The 18,910-nt window shown below is 32.6% G+C and overlaps 1 protein-coding gene across 1 annotated transcript in view; it reads right to left on the bottom strand.

Annotated features, from left to right (window-relative positions):
• LOC123682494 (diuretic hormone class 2) overlaps positions 1-18,506 on the bottom strand; it is a 42,938-nt gene extending 24,432 nt beyond the window's left edge. Inside the window, exon 1 of the mRNA XM_045621131.1 lies at positions 18,403-18,506. The gene's annotated coding sequence lies outside the window, so the exon portion shown is untranslated. The remainder of the gene's footprint in view (positions 1-18,402) is intronic.
• Positions 18,507-18,910: the final 404 nt, after the last annotated feature.

Genomic DNA, 18,910 nt, shown 5'->3' with positions numbered 1-18,910 from the left:
CAACAAGACAAAAATAAAAAGAAACCCTAAAGATCGTTAAACTGTTACTTGCCCTTATCCCGCGGGGCTAGGTTGGTATACCTAGTTATAATAAACTCTTTTTCAACTTTTCACACGAGACGTGTAATTCTCTTTTATTCACTTCACCCCCGAATCACGCACTCAAAGCTAATCTATCTTTATAACAAAACAAAATTGAAACTTTATCTAAAACCCCTGTTTTCCTACTTCTGAGTCTGACCTAACTCGTCTTTTCTTAGAGTAAAACAAATTCTTCTTTCTTAAAAACTTGAAGTTCCTTGAACTCACTCATCTACTGAATTTTCCTTTTTTCTTTAACTCAACCATAAAAAATAGGACTCTTAAAAAAAAAATTGCTTTACTCTAAGTCCGGTTTCGAGACCGACGTAATATTCCCGTTACTATTGACTTCCCTGAGTCCCCGATCGATACTGCCTAATTTTTCTAATCCATTTTCCCAATTGATCTCTTACAGAGGGGCTTAGTTGAGGGAATTAAAAGCAATTTCATGTCATTTACCAAATATTTTTCCAAAGAATTATTCCGTTCAAATATATTAGATCATCATAACTACGTATTGAACCTTCGAAGACAAATTTAAAAACCGTGTTGACCACTCAATTTATGTGGCATTAATGATCAATATACTTGAGATACAGAACAAAGAAATTGCTGAAGGATCTGATTATGAATTATCGCCAACTCGAACCTCTCACACTGCGTAGAATTTGGTTCGATTTAATTTGGAAGGTTTTACCAATTTCCCATTTATTACAAGATGATACCTAGATTTCTGATGGTCGCTTGGCAAGGTCGGTTCATCTTGACTTCTTATAAAATATTTAACCCGGCATGATACAAGGCATTATTACAGGAATATATTTTCAACATGATGGGCTGGACCTTTTCGGTTTAGAAAAGAGAAACTATCTTGATTATGCAAACTCACCCTGTAGCTTTCTTTGGAAAGGCAGAAATTAATTTTTTGCATTCCATCCGTACCTACTCAACTAGTCTTACTCTACATCAGGTAAGAGAATGTACAGTTACTCCCGGGACACTTTGTTTACTATATTTCATTTCATTTATTCACTAATATTTTTTTTATTATAAAACTAACCCCAGCGAGAACAAAGACACACCTAGGCAATGCTTGTTTTGTGTTATCTCTCTGAAGCTATATTTACAATTTTTACATAGTCCAACATACATACATAATTCAACTTGAAATCTTCTGGTATTGAATATAAAAACAGCACCCAAAAGATCTTAATAACTCCTGACATATTTTTTTTTTAATATTGCATTTCATTAAAAGAAATATTGCTTTTATTCGATGTTGCTAGAATAGAATCTGAATATCTGGTAGATATAATGGTCAGTTCGGTCCCTGGAACTCACACAATTAGTTTTTTCCGTGGAGAGTTGAAAGTTTACGATATCGATATTTGCAAACAATAGAGTTTACTCAAAATTTTATCGAACTCAGAGTAGTACCTGCAAGTTGGTGGACTATCATTCGACGAGGGCATGTTTTATACATAGGTACATATTTGCGATTTTTGGTGAAATGATTTAATTAATGGGTTATAGCTTCTGTCAAAAAAATAGCTTGATACTACAAGAGGAAAAAATCTATTTCTTTATGGAAACAGCATTTTTCTCCATATGAAGTGAAAAGAAATCTTGGACTTCCCATTTCATATGTGAAACTAGACTAGATTCGATTATTTTGTAGTGAGAGATAATGACTGAAGATTAAACTTTCAATAATTTGAAGAGAACCTCAAAGTTCTCATGACGTTATTCTTATCCCAAAATAATGGGAATGGAGAAGATTCAGTAATCCAACCCAAATTTTGATGAAATATCCATTTCATGCATTTTAAGTTTTTCTGTCCCATCGGGAAATTGTATGAACGCTTTCATCAGATAGAACCGAACCCCTCAAAGAAGTCTTCTGATCTACTTGCATCCAGATGAAGCGAAATAATCTACTTTATCAAATAAAATATTCTCTTTTAAAGAGGAAAATATTTGTTGTCCTATTTCTTCCCGAAAAATATCCGGAAAGTCTGAAACGAATTAAATGAATTCATTAAAAATTGTTTTGTCATGCAAATCAGATGGATGACACCTTTTCCTCGACATTTTTTGATGTAGTCTTGCAACGAAGCGGTTACAAATATAATCACAATCATCAAACGGAAATTTTGAACATTATTATTATGATCAGAGAACCTCAATACAAGGATCATCTGTTGAAAATTAGTTTTGATTTGAAATATTTCTCTTTGACTAAAAAAGTACGATTGTTCTAGATTTTTACCTGAAGTCGAGATAGGAGTCGGCAGTGGGATAATAGAAATTTGCTTTTAAAAACGGTAAGATTTAATGAGAATGGAACTACAGTTTTGAGAAGAGAAAACTTTCTTGCCTACATGAAAGATCCCGATTCAATATTGTAAAAAGGAAACGTGCTGTGGATTATATGCCCTAGTGATTATATGTCAAATTGATCTATTCATTCACTTAAAAGAGGTTAGAAACAAATCATTTTTGGATATTAATTCGAAGTATTAATATTTGAATGCTAACTTGATAATGCTGAAGTGTCCCTAGTGGTAGAGTTAATAACGGGTGTTTTTTTTTTTTTAGGTATATAACTTTAAGTTGGCATTACTGTTCAAGATGGTGACCGATTCAGCAGCTGTCAAGTGATTTATTCTCAGTTTGGTTTGGCAATTCATCATGAATAGACTCATGCCTGAACAACGCTTGCAAATAGTGCAATTTTATTTCGAAATGGTTCTGTGCGGAATACGTATCGCGCACTACGTCCCTTTTATTTTGATTAGCGATGAAGCGCACTTCTGGTTGAATGGCTACGTCAACAAACAAAACTGCTGCATTTGGAGTGAAGCTAATCCTCAAGTGTATGTCGAAACACCGTTACATCCAGAAAAACTGACTGTTTGGTGCGCTTTATGGGCTGGTGGAATCATTGGTCTGTACTTCTTCAAAAACGATGATGGCCAGAACGTTACAGGCAATGGTGATCGGTATAGAGCCATGCTTACTAACTTCTTCATTCCTGAATTGAACAACCATGATGTCCAGGAGCTGTGGTTCCAACAAGACGGCGCAACATGTGACACAGCTCGTACCACAATCGATTTATTGAAAGACACTTTTGATGACCGCCTAATTTCACGTTTTGGACCTGTGAATTGACCTCCAAGATCTTGTGATTTAACACCGCTAGACTACTTTCTGTGGGGCTATGTAAAGTCATTGGTCTATGCGGATAAGCCACAAACCCTTGACCATTTGGAAGACAACATTCGCCGTGTTATTGCCGTTATACAGCCACAAATGTTGGAAAAAGTCATCGAAAATTGGACGTCCAAATTGGACTACATCCGAGCCAGCCGTGGCGGTCATATGCCAGAAATCATATTTGAAATGTAATGCCACAAGATTATCTTGCGGATAAATAAAATTCATGTCAATCGAACAATACATCGTTTTTTATTTATTGCAATTTAAAGTTCTATAGCTCTAAAAAAAACACCCTCTACATAAACTGCGAAAATTTCTGAAATTTGATGAATTTGAGTTGTCAAAGTTCATTATCTTCTGATGAATACCCTGTACATTTTTGGTACAAACCGCAAACAGTCTTATAATACTACGTATTTGTAGAATCGAAAAAAAACAGCTTTTTTGCAGAAAAATTAAAAAAAAATGTCAGTCCTCATCGACACCATTTTTTTCATAAGAATCTTATTAACTCATGAACCGTTGAGTTTTTACCCAAGGTGTGTGGCATATTGCCGAAATTGCCGCCAAAAAAGCTATCTGATGATGCAATAATATAGTGGGTGAGTAATTTGAAATAAGGAGGTAGTAGTCTGTTTCCGGTATAACCGAAAGTTGTAGAGATCTGAAAATATTTTATGGAGAAAGATAATTGTCTCAATCCCCAACGTGCAAATTTTCAGCACAAAGTTATGATTAGTTTTCCATAAACGTCTAATAGACCATCGAGGTGAATCACTCTGTATAATTAATAAAAATAGGGGAGACTGAGTACAAATGAAACAGATGGCTGTTGAAACAAAGTGAATATCTCAAGTCGTACAAGAAAAATTTCAGTTTGGTGAGCAAAAGTAAGTATTTGTGTATCTACTCTAATTTTTACAATTAGTTAATTTTTGTTAACAGTGACAGTGTTGATTGATGAGGTATTTGTGTTTAAACTAATGCTTTTAGAACATGATTGAGTAAATAGTCAAAAATCCTTGCTGCTATTACTTGTTGAAACACTTTTTGTGGGTACGATTGGAACAATTATATTCTTTTCTAATTCATCAACATGTTTCAACTGTCTCCATTCGAAACAAAATAAAATAATTATTTAATTTTCTTATTGTAGATGCCAAGGGAATGTGCAAGAAAAACTTCACAGGGACAAGTAGATTCGTCGGTATACGAAGAGGCTTATAACAGCGAAAAGCCATAATTGTGATTTTGAATAAGTTTTTTTATTTTCTTTATTTTAGAATCCTCAACACTTCTAGTAGGAAAATATTCATTTTTTTATAATTTTAGAACCACTACTTATTTACAATCTACTTTCTCAAATTGAAGACCTAACATGGCGATACCACGATTACTCATGACTATTTGTAAATGATCAATGAAACTTGCTAAATTACAACCTTTTGTGTTATTTGCATATGTTTCAATTGACCCCAATCACTGTTTCAACCGCCCCTGGTAAAGAGACAATTGAAACAATTTTATTTTAATTTTTAATTTGATTTCACACGAACTCTAGAAGACCGAGCTCTCAAATGATTCGGTCAATCGGTAGATAGAAACACGACCTTTCATTAAACATATCTAATTCGGTGTTCGGTTCGGTATTGACAATGCTATGGGCAATTAAAGCAAAAATGTTTCAACCGTACTCAGTCTCCCCTACATAATCGATGAATTTCGATTTTTTTCTCATTTTTCCTACATTGTCTTATCCTGCATAAAGCAAAGAGTAACAAAGATTTTCTATTAAATATATTGTAGTTCAAAAAGAGGAAAATATTCATTTCATTTTCAGAACATAGATTGTTTATTTCTTGAGAAACCTAGAGGGACCAAGACTTTCGACTATGTGTGTAGTTTCCAAGACTAATAATTTTCAAGACTGTCGATCTCAACAAAATCTATATTTGGCCATCTACCTCTCTAATATCACTTCCCATTTATTAATCAATGTTGCGTAATATCGAACCATTATTGTGTGACCACATTCTAGATAATAGGGTATTTTAGTGCCGGTAATCATCTGGAAACAGGACAGCACAGTAATTTTTATGATTCATGATATTCTCTGCTTCTCCCGAACGGTTATCCGATAGAAGTGTAGTCAATTTATATATTTTGATTTTTTGTCAGAGGAAAAACTCATGATTGAACCACGTCTGTATTAGATCGGCAGGAAAAAAAATATAATCCTCATTAACACTTTAGCGATACAAAATAATAATTGTGAACCAAAAGCGATTCAACATGCTTTTCATTGAATCAGGTGGGAGTGATGACGACATCTTACACTTCATCCTAGTAACTATAATAATTCAAAGAGGAAACCCTAATAAAGTGTTTTCCATCAAGATATATCATTTTTATATCAGAAAAAAAAACAACTCTATGCAGGTTTCCAGATGCATCCGGATACATTCGACATTCAGTTCAGAGCTCGGTTCAGAGAAATCCAGCTCGTCGACTTGAATTCTACACCTAGAAACCACTAAAGATGCTTACCGTAATAGTAGGTGAAACTTGAGGTAAGAAATCTACTGTATCATGAATTTGAATCGTACGTTTCGAATTTTGAAATAATTTTTAATTACGCATTAAATTCGTGAATTATGTCTGACGAGATCGAGTTAACACCAACATAATTAAATTGCGAATATTGTAGCAAATCATTTCACAATATGTAAATTATATTATATTGAATACTTCTCTCCTGTCAAAAATTCTATGTAAATGGAGTGCAATTATCGAAAATTGCAGCGATAATTGCATTGTAGTAAGCGAAATAGCCCTGCGATAATTGCTCTGTTCATAGATGCATCTTACACAGTTCGAATCTATGGAATCTATGTCACTTTGACAAGTTAACAGTTTATTCGGGAAATATTCCCCCGAATTACACTCGTGCATCAAAATGACCGGATAATTTTGCATTCCAGCGTATTTTCTTTGAAAAACTGCATTCGGTCATTTTCATTTTTTGAGAAAAGCCAATATGCAAATCATCGGTAATTTTGATGCACTTGTGCAATTACTACGACAATTGACTTGTGTTGAATTTTGATAGGATTGGAAGTCTGTGTAGACAACCATAAAACGAAAAATATAACTGAAAACAATGCTGTAATGAATAAGTTCATTACAGCACTGTTTTTAGAACTATAATGAACTCATTACGATACTGAGATAGAGAAAAGTATATTGTGTAACAAGTGGGGAAAGTCCAACTTTTCTCGCGATTGTGGAAGTTTGTGGCACGAGCCTGAAAGGCGAGTTCCGCAAACACACGAGCAAGAAAATGCCTTTCTCCACATGTTGCACACTATACTTTTCCTGCAACTGCACAAATTTCAATAATTCAAGTAATGAACTTGATTCAAATCAAAAGGGCCTTCGTTGACAGTATGTGCTAATTTATTGCGTTTCCATAGAAACGACTCAAAAGCCCAATTTCATTCGAGGTGTGGTCGAAGTGCCGTGAGAAATAATATTTCCCACAGTATGAGAAATACATATTTTTGAAATGTAGTAATAAGCTATGAAGAATACGCTACTTTTCATAGCAGTTGTAGGAAAACATTTTTATTTGATTTTGAAGTCCTACTGAACGAGGAATGAGTGTGTTGAAAAATCAAACAGTTAAATTTAAAATCTTGAAACTCGTGGACAAGTTTGTATTCAACTAAAAAATGATGAGAAAAATGCGCGAAGGGACGAATTCAATATTTTATGGGATAATAAATCACCCTTGTGGATGTAGAAGTATATTATTGCTTGAACGAGTTTTTGTGTTTAACGAAGTCTTTGTTAATTCCCCCAAAATTAAATTCTAATTTAAAATTTGGGTTCCCACTAATGCCAGTCGAAATTCGAAGAGAAAGGACATTTAGTCGCAAACACGTTAATCATGCGTGATACGAAGTGACGTGCAATTATCTTTTAATTCACAATTTCTTCCTATTCATTTAGTCGTACGTTCGATATGTCGTACAAACACTATCATCATTTACATAATAATTACTTTAATTTGAGCAATTCAACCCAAATGTTTGATCATTTTCCATGAAACGATCAGAATCATCAATGGATAATACGATGTTGAAACGATGAATCCCATAATGTTGCAGTTTTTCAGAAAAACTTGAAATTTACTTAGACAACTTGATTTATGAGATAGTTGAAATGAAAAAAGGAAGTTTACGAAAAAATTTATATGTGAACGTAGAAGCTGACAAAATCTGCAGTGATGCAGAGGATATAGCAGTTCTCAACATATCCAAAAACAACCTGGAAAACAAGACATCAAAATCCCTAGAAGATGCCAAAAAATGGTTTTACGCCAATGGTTTGCAAATAAACACTGAAAAAAGTCAGAAGCTAATTTTTACTACCAAAAAGCCAATTAATGCATCTTTAACATACTTAGGAGAAACTTTTCAGTCTTCGCTCGTTCGGTATAAATATGTTGATGAATTATGTGGACGGCTCTCGATAGCGATATCCATGATAGGAATAAAACAGATTTCAAGTGTGGAAACTGCAAAACTAACATATTATTCGGCCTTCCACTGTCAGATGCTATATGGAATCATTATATGGGGACAAAATACTTGCATTGAAAAGGTTCTACTGAAACAAAAAAGGGCAATAAGAACACTCTTTGGTCTGAAACAAACTGAAAGCTGCTGAGGTGTTTTCAAAAGTGAAAAGATTCTTACTGCGTATCATGTTTCATACTCACCTGCGTGAAATATGATCATCAGAATAAAGATAAATTTTTAACCAACTCTCAATTCCATTAATATAACACGCGCGAGAAACTTAACTTTGCTCTTCTATATGTCAGAATTAAGAAAACCCAGCAAGGACCAAATTTCACATGTATAAAATTATACAATAAATAGCCCGATAGGAATCTAAGAGAGGACCAATGGAACGATAGGAACGAGTGGAAGTTAGGCATCGGACAACGTCGCCGGACGTTTTAAAACCGATTATATATAAATAGCCCGATGAGATCAAAAGATTGAATGAACAAAGCTCCAATAAAAGAGTGAAGGAATTATTGCTGCAGAACACAATGTACAGCCAAAATGAGTGACGGTCAATATTTATAGTGTACAATGTGATATAGTACATATATAAATAAATATTATTATTTCATTGTGCCATGTTATGAAAACATTTCCTAAAGAAAAAAAAGATATATGATATATGAATGAACAAGCGTGTAAGACATCTTGATATCATTTCGTGCTTGAATAGGTTTTTCTTGCATCTTTTTGCACCGCTGTCACTTTTGAAGCTGTCATTATTTGAAAAATAAAACTGCGCCATCAATAAAAATGGTACGATATACGCTTCAATAGCGTATTTGAATTGTTAAAATTCACTACAAAAATGGTCAAAATTTTGCAGTTCCAGTTCACAAAACTAAATCACTTTTGGGTCGTCGTGAAACATCTTCTCGACCGGCAATACCAAAAGTGAAACTGACGGAAAAATGTGAGCTGTTGAGACAAGAAATGCGAAACCGTGTGCGCCGCTCAAGAACAACAGAAAATATTGCTGCAGTAGCTCATAGCGTTGACGAAAAACCCCTGGAGGATCGATCTGATTAATGCATTTTTATGGCCGGAATTGAAATATATTCATTTGAACGATAGGTATTTCCATGGTGTGACGCTGTGCCACGCAATCAATGACACAATCGAAATTCTGCATGAAGAACTTCCTGGGCCGTGTTATTCCTCGAAGAGGTGATCACAATTGTCCAACGAGATCTTGTGATTTAACACTTTAAGCTTTTTTTCTTGGGTTCATGATAATGCGACTTTAAAGATGAAATTCTTGAAGTAATCCAGCCGCAAAGTGTCAATTAGTCATGGAAAATTTCATGGAAAGGATATGGTGCTGCTACTGTATCTTTCTTCAATATCAAAAGGAAAACTCTTCTTGGATAACTCTTCATAATCCCATCAATGCCTTTCAAAGACTAGGAAAAGTAACATTTCTAGACTGTGCCCTGCATGAGATACAATCCTGAAATTGAAAACGAGTAATGATTCCATGCTAAATACAATATTTGTACTGAAAACTCCATACTGAAGTGACAAATTTCAGGATTTTCAGATGAAATTAGTGTCTGAATCTGATAACTGTTCCATAATCTTGAATGTGATAATAGTTCGGACGCTTTTTAAATGTTTTGAGATTTTTATGACAAAGTGTCTTTCATTGGACTGGAGATTAAATAGTATCTATATCAAGACTACCGAAATTTGAGAGGGACTAAGCAATTAATTCTCCTGAGATCCAGAAGTTAGTATTTGGAAACCGAGAGGAATTGATGTAACGACCCTACGAAATAAAATCTAAATTCGAATTGAGTTGTGTAAGACATCAAATTCACTTGGGTTTCGGTCCAAGAAGTTTTCATAGAGCCTCCATTTCAGGACTTTGTAACAGGACTTCGGAAGGTGAATTCCTACATAGTTTGTGAGAACTGTAGCTACCGAGAATTTAATAAGGTATTTGCAAGGAACGAGTTTGGTCCACTTTATATTCATCGGGGGAAATCTGCCTTGATTGAAAATTTTAGTCATTGAATTAACCCTCAAAATTTTGTTGATCCTATGTGTATTTCCATTTGTGAAACTTTGCAATACATTTGGAAGGAAATTATACTCTCATTTTTACTTTTGGGTCTAATCCGATGTTACTGAAAAAATAGTAGTCCGCACTTTGATAGGAGTTTTGAAGGAAAAGGAATTAAATAGTCGGATTTTTTCTTTTTATAATTCACACTAAAAATATATAAGTTAGTGTGAGTTGAAATTTCTTCTATTTATTTTAGGTACGTTATTTATTTTTAGTGTTTGAAAATATTCTGCTGTCTACTACCCATGGTAGTTCCACAGCTTTAATATTCAGAGGTGAAGTAAAACTTCACCTGGAATGAAATATTTCATTACTCTGAGTTTTAATGATTTTTTTCCGAAATAAGTGAAAATTATTGTGATTGATGATTTGGGGAATAAAAAAGGTTTTTTTCCCACCATTAAACACTAAAAATAAATAACGCACATAAAATAAATACAAGAAATTCTCAACTCACACTAAGATATATATTTTGAAAAATTAAATAGATACGAATTTAAACAATAAACTATCAAATGAATAATAAATAAATGACTTACATAAAATAAATAAAAGAAATTTTCAACTCACACTAACTTATATATTTTGAAAAATTAAATAGATACGAATTTAAACAATACATCATAAAATAAATATAAATTTTATAATTAAAGGCTCTTGACTGTTGTCAAGAGCTCTTATAGGATTGTTTAAATTCGTATCTTTTTAATTTTTCTCATGCAGATTTTCGTTTCAGTTTATTCAATTCAGTCTTCTGAACACCAGAGGTTTTGTTAGCTTTCAAATTATATAACATACGTACAAAGTTTCTATCTATAATAATAAAATATAACGTACCTACAATAAGACATTCCATAGAGTAATACTTTTCACTAAACATCAGTTATCAATTTTTTGGAAACATACGAAGTATTATAATCAAAATGATATCGATCTACTATCTATTTTTTTTCTCCCCTACACGCAAATAACCGAGAAAATCCAAAATGAATCAGCCCCCTCTAGGAAATTAAATTGTTTGGAGGGGTTATCAGATCAGAATTTTTTTTTCTATGTAAACATAATATAACGGAATTTATGGATAACTCATTTTATCTTTGAACTGTAAGCAATAGAATTTATGTGAAATTTGACAGATGAACTCTGGGACATTAATATTTTACAAATTTATTTTCCAATCTTCTAATAACACGATCTTTATCTGAATTATAGTTTCATCATTTTGCAACTGAAATTATGTTTCACCAAGTGATAAGCGAGGAATCAATTTAGATTATATCCCACTTGTATAGTAAATAACTGTATATTATAGTTTCAAGATTCCATTTTACTAATTCATAGGATAATATGACACTGCTTGTAGAACTCGTAGAAGAAACAACAAAAAAACTAGGACCTTCTCGTTTTCAATATTCAGTCCATTAGTGCCTATTCAGTCTCGTCTGATATAATATTATATTGAATTGTTTTCCTCAATACTAGCCTATTTTTCAAAATGAACTGATGGGGTCAAAATATATAAGATATGATAAGGTAGATAAGTACCTTCCTACTTAATTAACCGATTCCATAAAACAGATCTGGTTTTATTTACCTATTGATCTCGAGAAATTCAAAATTTCTTATAGACTGTCGTCAGTTATTTTTGCCGAGAAATGACAAATAAATCCAGAAAGCCTGGGAAAAATGTACATGAAATGAACGTATATAAATTAAGATTACCTCTGAATATGCAATAAAATTGAAGGTATTCCATGGTCAATGAACATTATTATTACTATTATTTTGAGAAAGTTGGGAGTATTTCCGGGGAAATTAGAATTCTGCATTCCTCAAAAAATTTCATCGGACCTTCCCCCTGGCTACGGCCTTGCGCTTACTACGAAAGACTGAGAAGAACAAGAAATTTTTTCTTTATATTTATGTTCAAGAGACTGAATCAAGTTTAGTATATCGAAGCAAAAATTTACAGATTAAATTAGTGAAAAAATTATATGAATAAGAATCTAAATTTGCACGCCAGAGTTCTTGCCACAATTATATTACTGTCATAATTCATAAGATTCGTTTCAATGTTTCTTACTCAAAGAAACATATCTCTTGAGTCTTGTTCGCATTAGGCTGGTATTTTAGACTAGTGGCGAGTAATTTAGTAACTAAAATACCCTGTCCAAAAATCGTTCGCACTTTGGTTCAGTATAGTTCACAAGTGAGTAGTGTTATGCAGGGCAGCAACTCAACAGGATCCTCAACTCAACTACCTACTTTGACAGGTTCGCACTTGAGTTTAAAAGGTAAACCAGTAAGCACGGACTTGCTTACTTACTTGCTACTACTAGACTAAATTTTCATAGTTCATACACGTTTCGTTACTAATTTACTCACCACTCGACTAAAATACTAGCCTATTGCGAACCAGCCTTTATATCTGGAAATGACTCCACACACTCGATGCAAGAATATCTATTTCAACATCCAAATTATTGAATAGATATCGACAAATTGGTTGGAAACAACATGCCGAATCAATTTCCTGGGAGCTTTTCCAATATCCTCGTGGGAAGTAGGAAGGGGAATAATATATTTTCTAGTGTTTTTAGACGGAATTAGTGAACGAATTCTGTGTTTATCTTCCAAAGAAAAACAGAGGGAGTTTGGATGGGACCAAAATGCTTCTTAAGTTATGAAAATTTGTACCCATACTGAAGGATACTTAAACGATTGAAATATCATCATCAGTAAGTGAAAACTATTTTTGAGAATAATAATATAATACGAAAATTCAGGTCATCAGATTTTATGTGCCTTTCGATGCTGATATTGAAAATAATTGAAAACACGATTATAAATGTGCTATGTAGTGAAAATTTTTCTGAAGAGACAGAAAACCCGGTTAGTTCGCATATTACAGAATATTTTAAACCATTCAAAGAGCTGGCAGAGGCCTATATCCGACAATGGATGAACACGGGCTGAAGAAGAAGAAGAAGATTCAAAGAGTGCCTTATAAAATAAGAGAAACTATTGGTTCCTTCAGGATTGGAATCTTGAAAGTATATTCCAGCGACCGATGATAACCCAACTGTTAGCTGAAAAAATTAAAAAGTTAAGATTTCTTGCTAGCTAGCCTAAATTCGTATACATGTCATTTTCTTAACTTAAAACGGTTATTCTACCGGGTGATTTTTTTAAGCTGAATCAGTCAAAAATCTCGAAAAGGAAACATCTTACGGAAAAACGTTTCGAATGAAAAGTTGCTGGTTTTGAGAGGGAAAGAGATAAAGAATATCAAATGAGAACCACTATTTTTTATTGCAGATTTGTATTATATGGCAAAAAATACAAAAGTCTTACGAATCGTCAAAGATGGTTCATTTCTTGAATTTAAATTTTCCGTCTGAACGACCTTAACATAACCGTTGCATTTTCATTCATATGAAATTCGGACGTTTTCTGCGGAATTGTTTGTTTTCAGTGCATGTACTGTCAATGATCATTTGAAAATCTCGAAATTATTCGTTTTTGATTGTATCAATTGAGAGAAGATTATTTATAATCTAGTAAAAATCTCCATGAAGCCGTCTATTTTTTTGCGCGAAACGTTTTCCATTGTTTTAACGAAGAGTTGGACAATTTACGACTAAAATTTGATTAATGTGATTTAATTCGTTCCAACAGATAATTCAAATTCGACTTCAAAGCAATCTGTAACGAATCTTGAAAAATACAAAACAGAATTTTTTGCCGTAGAATTCGAATCTGTCATAAAAACAGGGATTCTCATTTGGAATTCAGAGTTGACTTCAGTACCCCCACAAGGTGAAATAAAATGGATGGGGTTCTGGCATGAGTTGACTTCCCTCTCTGAAGCATCAAATTTTTATTCGAAATATTTTTTCGTGAGATGTTTTATTTTTGAGATATTTGATCGATTTAACTTAAACGTTGTTACAAAATGGTGAAGGAGCTAACTTTTTCATTTCATATACATAAACATTCGGAAAATCAACGCTGTCGGTTTTGTGCTGATTTTATTTAGATTTTGAATTTACTACGGATCAACTTACAAGCTTGAAATGATTTCTCCATACAGGATGAGTCAAAAATATGTACCAAGCTTCCTGGGGTTGAAAAATAACTATAGTTTGATGAAACCTTATGGCCAAAAATGATTAACGGCGAATGGCACCAGATTGAAATTTCGTGCTTAAATGTATGTTGTTAAAATAAATTTTTATTACTCTCCTACATTTCTGATGTTGTTATAAAGGGTTCTTTTTTTCGAGAACTTCTTTCGTTGTATTCGTTTTGGTGAAAAAAAAGGATTTGATAGAGCGAAAAAAATTACATGAAAAAGGTGCTCTTATCCAAATACGAAGAATTGAACAGTTTTCGAGATATTTGAGTTTTTGTAGTCACATCATGTCAGAAGATTCATTCATCGCGAGATTCATCGATAACCAAAAAAGTTGTTTCAAACAAATCAAGACTCACCCTCTTAAAACAAACTCTTTGTAACAATATCAGAAATGTAGAAGTGTAATGAAAAATGTTTTATTGATTTAATTATTTATTAATTATTTTAATTATCACTTTTTATTGTATGTTGAAATTTGATTTCAGGGTTGTTTCTGAATATATTTATTGTTTATAGATTTAAACTGTCATCTGATAGGCAACGTTTCGGGTAGTGCCCTTTTTCAAGCCTTCTTATTCGATATACATAACAAAACATAACATATACATAACGTCCGACGAAATGAGTTGGTGAAACAAAAATAAAATATGTATATGTATATCAAAATAAGAAGGCTTGAAAAAGGGCACTGCCCGAAACGTTGCCTATCAAATGACAGTTTAAATCTTCAAACAATAAATATATTCAGAAACAACCCTGAAATAAAATTTCACCATACAATAAAAAATGTTTTTCAACAATATAAACATTTATGTACGAACTTTCAAAATGGTGGCATTCACCGTTTAGAAGTTATGGAGAAAAATTTTTTTAATTTTATCAACTTTGAAAGGATATATCTCCCTTAATATGCATTTTGAGCCATAAGTTTATTCATCAAACTAAACTTATTTTTCAATGAACTATCACCTCCAGAAAGCTCGGTACACATTTTTGACTCACCCTGTATGGAGAAATCATTTCAAGCTTGTAAGTAGATGGCGTAACCAGATCCATAGCAAATTCAAAATCTAAAGAAAATCACCACAAAACCGACAGAGTTGATTTTCCGAATGTTTATGTATATGAAATAAAAAAAAGTTAAGCTCCTTCGCCATTTTGTAACAAAGTTTGAGTTGAATCAATCAAATATCTCAAAAATAAAACAGTTGATGGTTTTGAGAGGGGAGTCAACTCATGCCAGAACCACATCCATTTAATTTCCCCTTGTGGGGGTACTGAAGTCAACTCTCTCATCTCAACTTGATCAGATCGCTAATTGGAGAAATATGTATTCACTATTTTTCTTCAATATTCTTCTTGAATATTGTATGGTTCCGATTATGTATGTTAACTTGAAACGATGCACGGGGCTTGAAAACGTTATTTCACATAAGCAACCACAATCTCATCAATATTGGGTAATTTTGTTTCGATATTCTTCTAGAATTTTCATCAACATATGTATACGCTATCACCACAAAATTCTGCACGAAGCTGGAAATAGTTGATTTTTATATATAAAGGAAAAATTTCGACCCGATTGATATATCGGGAATATTCAGAATTATTTTCTATATTTTTTGATGTGATCAGCTTGAAATTGATATTCACATCAACCGCAAAAATTTTGGCTTTGAAATAGATAATTTTCTTTTGATATACATCTTGAATTTCTAATGATTCTGATAACGCCATTAATATAAAATTTTGCACGCAGGTTGAAATATCTATTGTTTACTATTTCTTTCCGATATTCTTCTTGAATTTTCTACGATTCTGATGATGTATAAGTTTGAAATCTCATGGGTGAATATCATGATTGTACAAATTGAAATACATTAATATATATTTATAACCATGGCGACACAGCTGTGTAAAAACAACCCCTCGATTTTGTTTTATTGTTTTCAATGATGACGACAGGACCCTTATTCTGGATCTGTGTGAAGTGATGACCCGTTTGATAGATCACATAAAAATCGACGTTTCCATATTGTGTGATCGCTCAATCTGAGAATCAGAATTGTCAAATCTCCTTGGTATATTTTATTTACAATATCCATAGAAAACTACTATTCTTGACAAATTACGAAATTTGTATTTGAATCATACGTTTCGAATTTTGAATTTATTTATAATTACGCATTAAATTCGTGAATTATGTCTAACGAAATCGATTTAATACTACCAAAATTAAGAGAAATTGCGAATAATGTTGCAAATCATTTCACTATATCCAAATTACTTTATTTCGACAATTGGAGTGTGTTGAAATTTAATAGGATCGGAAGTCAGTGCAGACAACCACAAAACGAAAAATATAACTGAAAACAATGCTGTACTGAGTTCATTACACCACCGTTCTCAGTACTCTAATAAACTCATTACGATACTTTCAATATTTATAACAGTTAGATTCATAGTTGGGAGTTTTCACTTTTTTGTTTAATCTTTCAAGCGAGTTAACAAATAGGAAAATAATATGCAATATTACTACGAAAACTATTTGAACATTGAGAGTCTGATTTATAATGCAATTTTCATAATATTGTTCAGAAAAATGAATTCTTCTTCTTGTGTTAATTCTTTTTCGTAAATTTCGTATTCACTTCGTACACAAAACGCAAAAATACTGAACACTCCGGAGAAATCAGAATGTAAAATTTGTTTTACTTCTGTTCCTTTAAAATTTTATTTTTCACCTGAATTTGAAGTCTTGTTATAGAAAAATTGTTGCACATGACGATAAAATTGCTTTTAACTTCTCGGGCGTACTCGTATTTGAAAAACTGATGTCTCGACGATAAAATATACTGTCAAAGATGAAGTACAAATTTATCGTGTTGTACAATAAATAACATAATAATTTCATACCTATTTGTTTTTTATCATACATTGGTGAAATGAAGAATGAAACGCAAGCTTTTATTCAGAACACACTGTGGAGTGAATCGTTGACAGATGAGAATATTTACGAAAACTATTGCCTCATATTTTCTGAATTTTTTCTTAGTGATTAGGGTATCTTAATTTTGAGAGAGTGGTTTGAATTGTTTGAGTACTCTGAAAATATTTGTCCATTGTATTAAAGAGTCATCAACTATAGCTTCTATTGATACAATTTACTTTTTATCAATATAATGAAATTTTATTCTATTCATTGATATTGATATTATTCATTCTTGTGCATCAATATAGACATTCTGAAATTAATGTTGAGTGTTCATTGTTTCGATGAAATATTCATTGACTAGAAAAAATTTTTTCACTAGATTTATAAAGTCGTACACTAACTACTTCGGACAATTTCAATGAACAGTAACACAATATTGATACTAAATACAACCGATTGAATTGAATCGACCATTGTACCTAATAATGAACATTTTATTGGTATAAAATGTTCACAATTAACTTTTTCATGGAATTTATGTACCTACACATTTGGTTCAGTTTATCAAGTGAAATTAACTTTGCGATTCAAAACACTGGTACCATACAAACCATACTGAAAATTTAGATATAGCAATAAATGAAACGAGAAAAGTTAAGAAAAAATGAGTCAACATCTGAGTGTTCGTAAACATTCTCTTATGTCAGTTGACATAAGAGAATGTAAAAAATGAAAAGTAAGTCTTCATTCAGAACAACCTGTGAAGTGATTAGTTAATCACTTCACAGGTTGTTCTGAATGAAGACTTACTTTTCATTTTTTTTATTTATTTTTCTATATCACAAAAATGAAGAAAATGGGGAATAGTTATGATGCTGAGGAATCAAGCTACGAATAAAAAGAAAAAATAAATTGCTAAAATCAGCGAAAGGATTCAAGAGAAAATTAATTACAAACTTCGTTGAGATTTTTTCTATTTCCAAAATTTTGCCCGTGTTATTTTCCAATTGAAATTATGCTCGAATTTGGATAGTTAAATCGATTAAATTCATATATTTTGTAATATAACTTATGGTAAATTGAAGGTGTTGTTACATTAAAGTATGATTAGCACAACTTCAGGAGACTTTTGTATCCGCTCTAACTTTAAAAACTTCATAAATACAATTTTTTGAATTCAAGTGAAGACCAAATTCATTTTTAGAAGCAGAGAACGAAGATTGGTGATACATCGATAATTTTTCGTGAGGAAAATGTGAATTAACTAACCAACTGCGAACCTTTGCTGAAGCGTGAACATGGGGAAATTAAAAAGTCGGCTTACCCCTGCACTCGGGGCACCTGTTGAAGCCGGCAGCCACTTCGATGACTACAACTGGAGTTAGTGATGCGAAGAGCCGCGCTGATAACACTATGTGCAGCATCCGCAAGAACTCAAGATCTATATAGCATTTGGAAACACCCCCTACACCTCCCTACGCATGAACTGGGTCTTCGCCAATCATATATCCTCCTCTTGGAATATCAGTATCATCGTTGATGGTCAATTGGAAAAATTTTAATGCTCTCCCTCGGTAAATGAGTTTAAGGATGTACATTACCTATCTCACTAGGTTCTTCCTTGCAGATTCATTTTGATTCTGAGCGGAAATTCTTACAATAATCTCAAGAAACCTTCAGATGGCAGTTTAGACTAAACCTTCAATTGTTTTAACAAAAAAAAATAAGTTTGTTTTATAACACTTGAAAATTGATGGAAGGTTTTTCAATTGTATCTCAATTATTTTAATGATGAATTCCAAATTTTTTGGAATTTTTACATTCTGATCATA

The sequence above is a fragment of the Harmonia axyridis genome, chromosome 6, assembly GCF_914767665.1.
Source record: "Harmonia axyridis chromosome 6, icHarAxyr1.1, whole genome shotgun sequence".
Classification (NCBI taxonomy): domain Eukaryota; kingdom Metazoa; phylum Arthropoda; class Insecta; order Coleoptera; family Coccinellidae; genus Harmonia; species Harmonia axyridis.
Note: the sequence above shows the minus strand (reverse complement) of the source record. Positions and strands in the feature narration are given on the sequence as shown.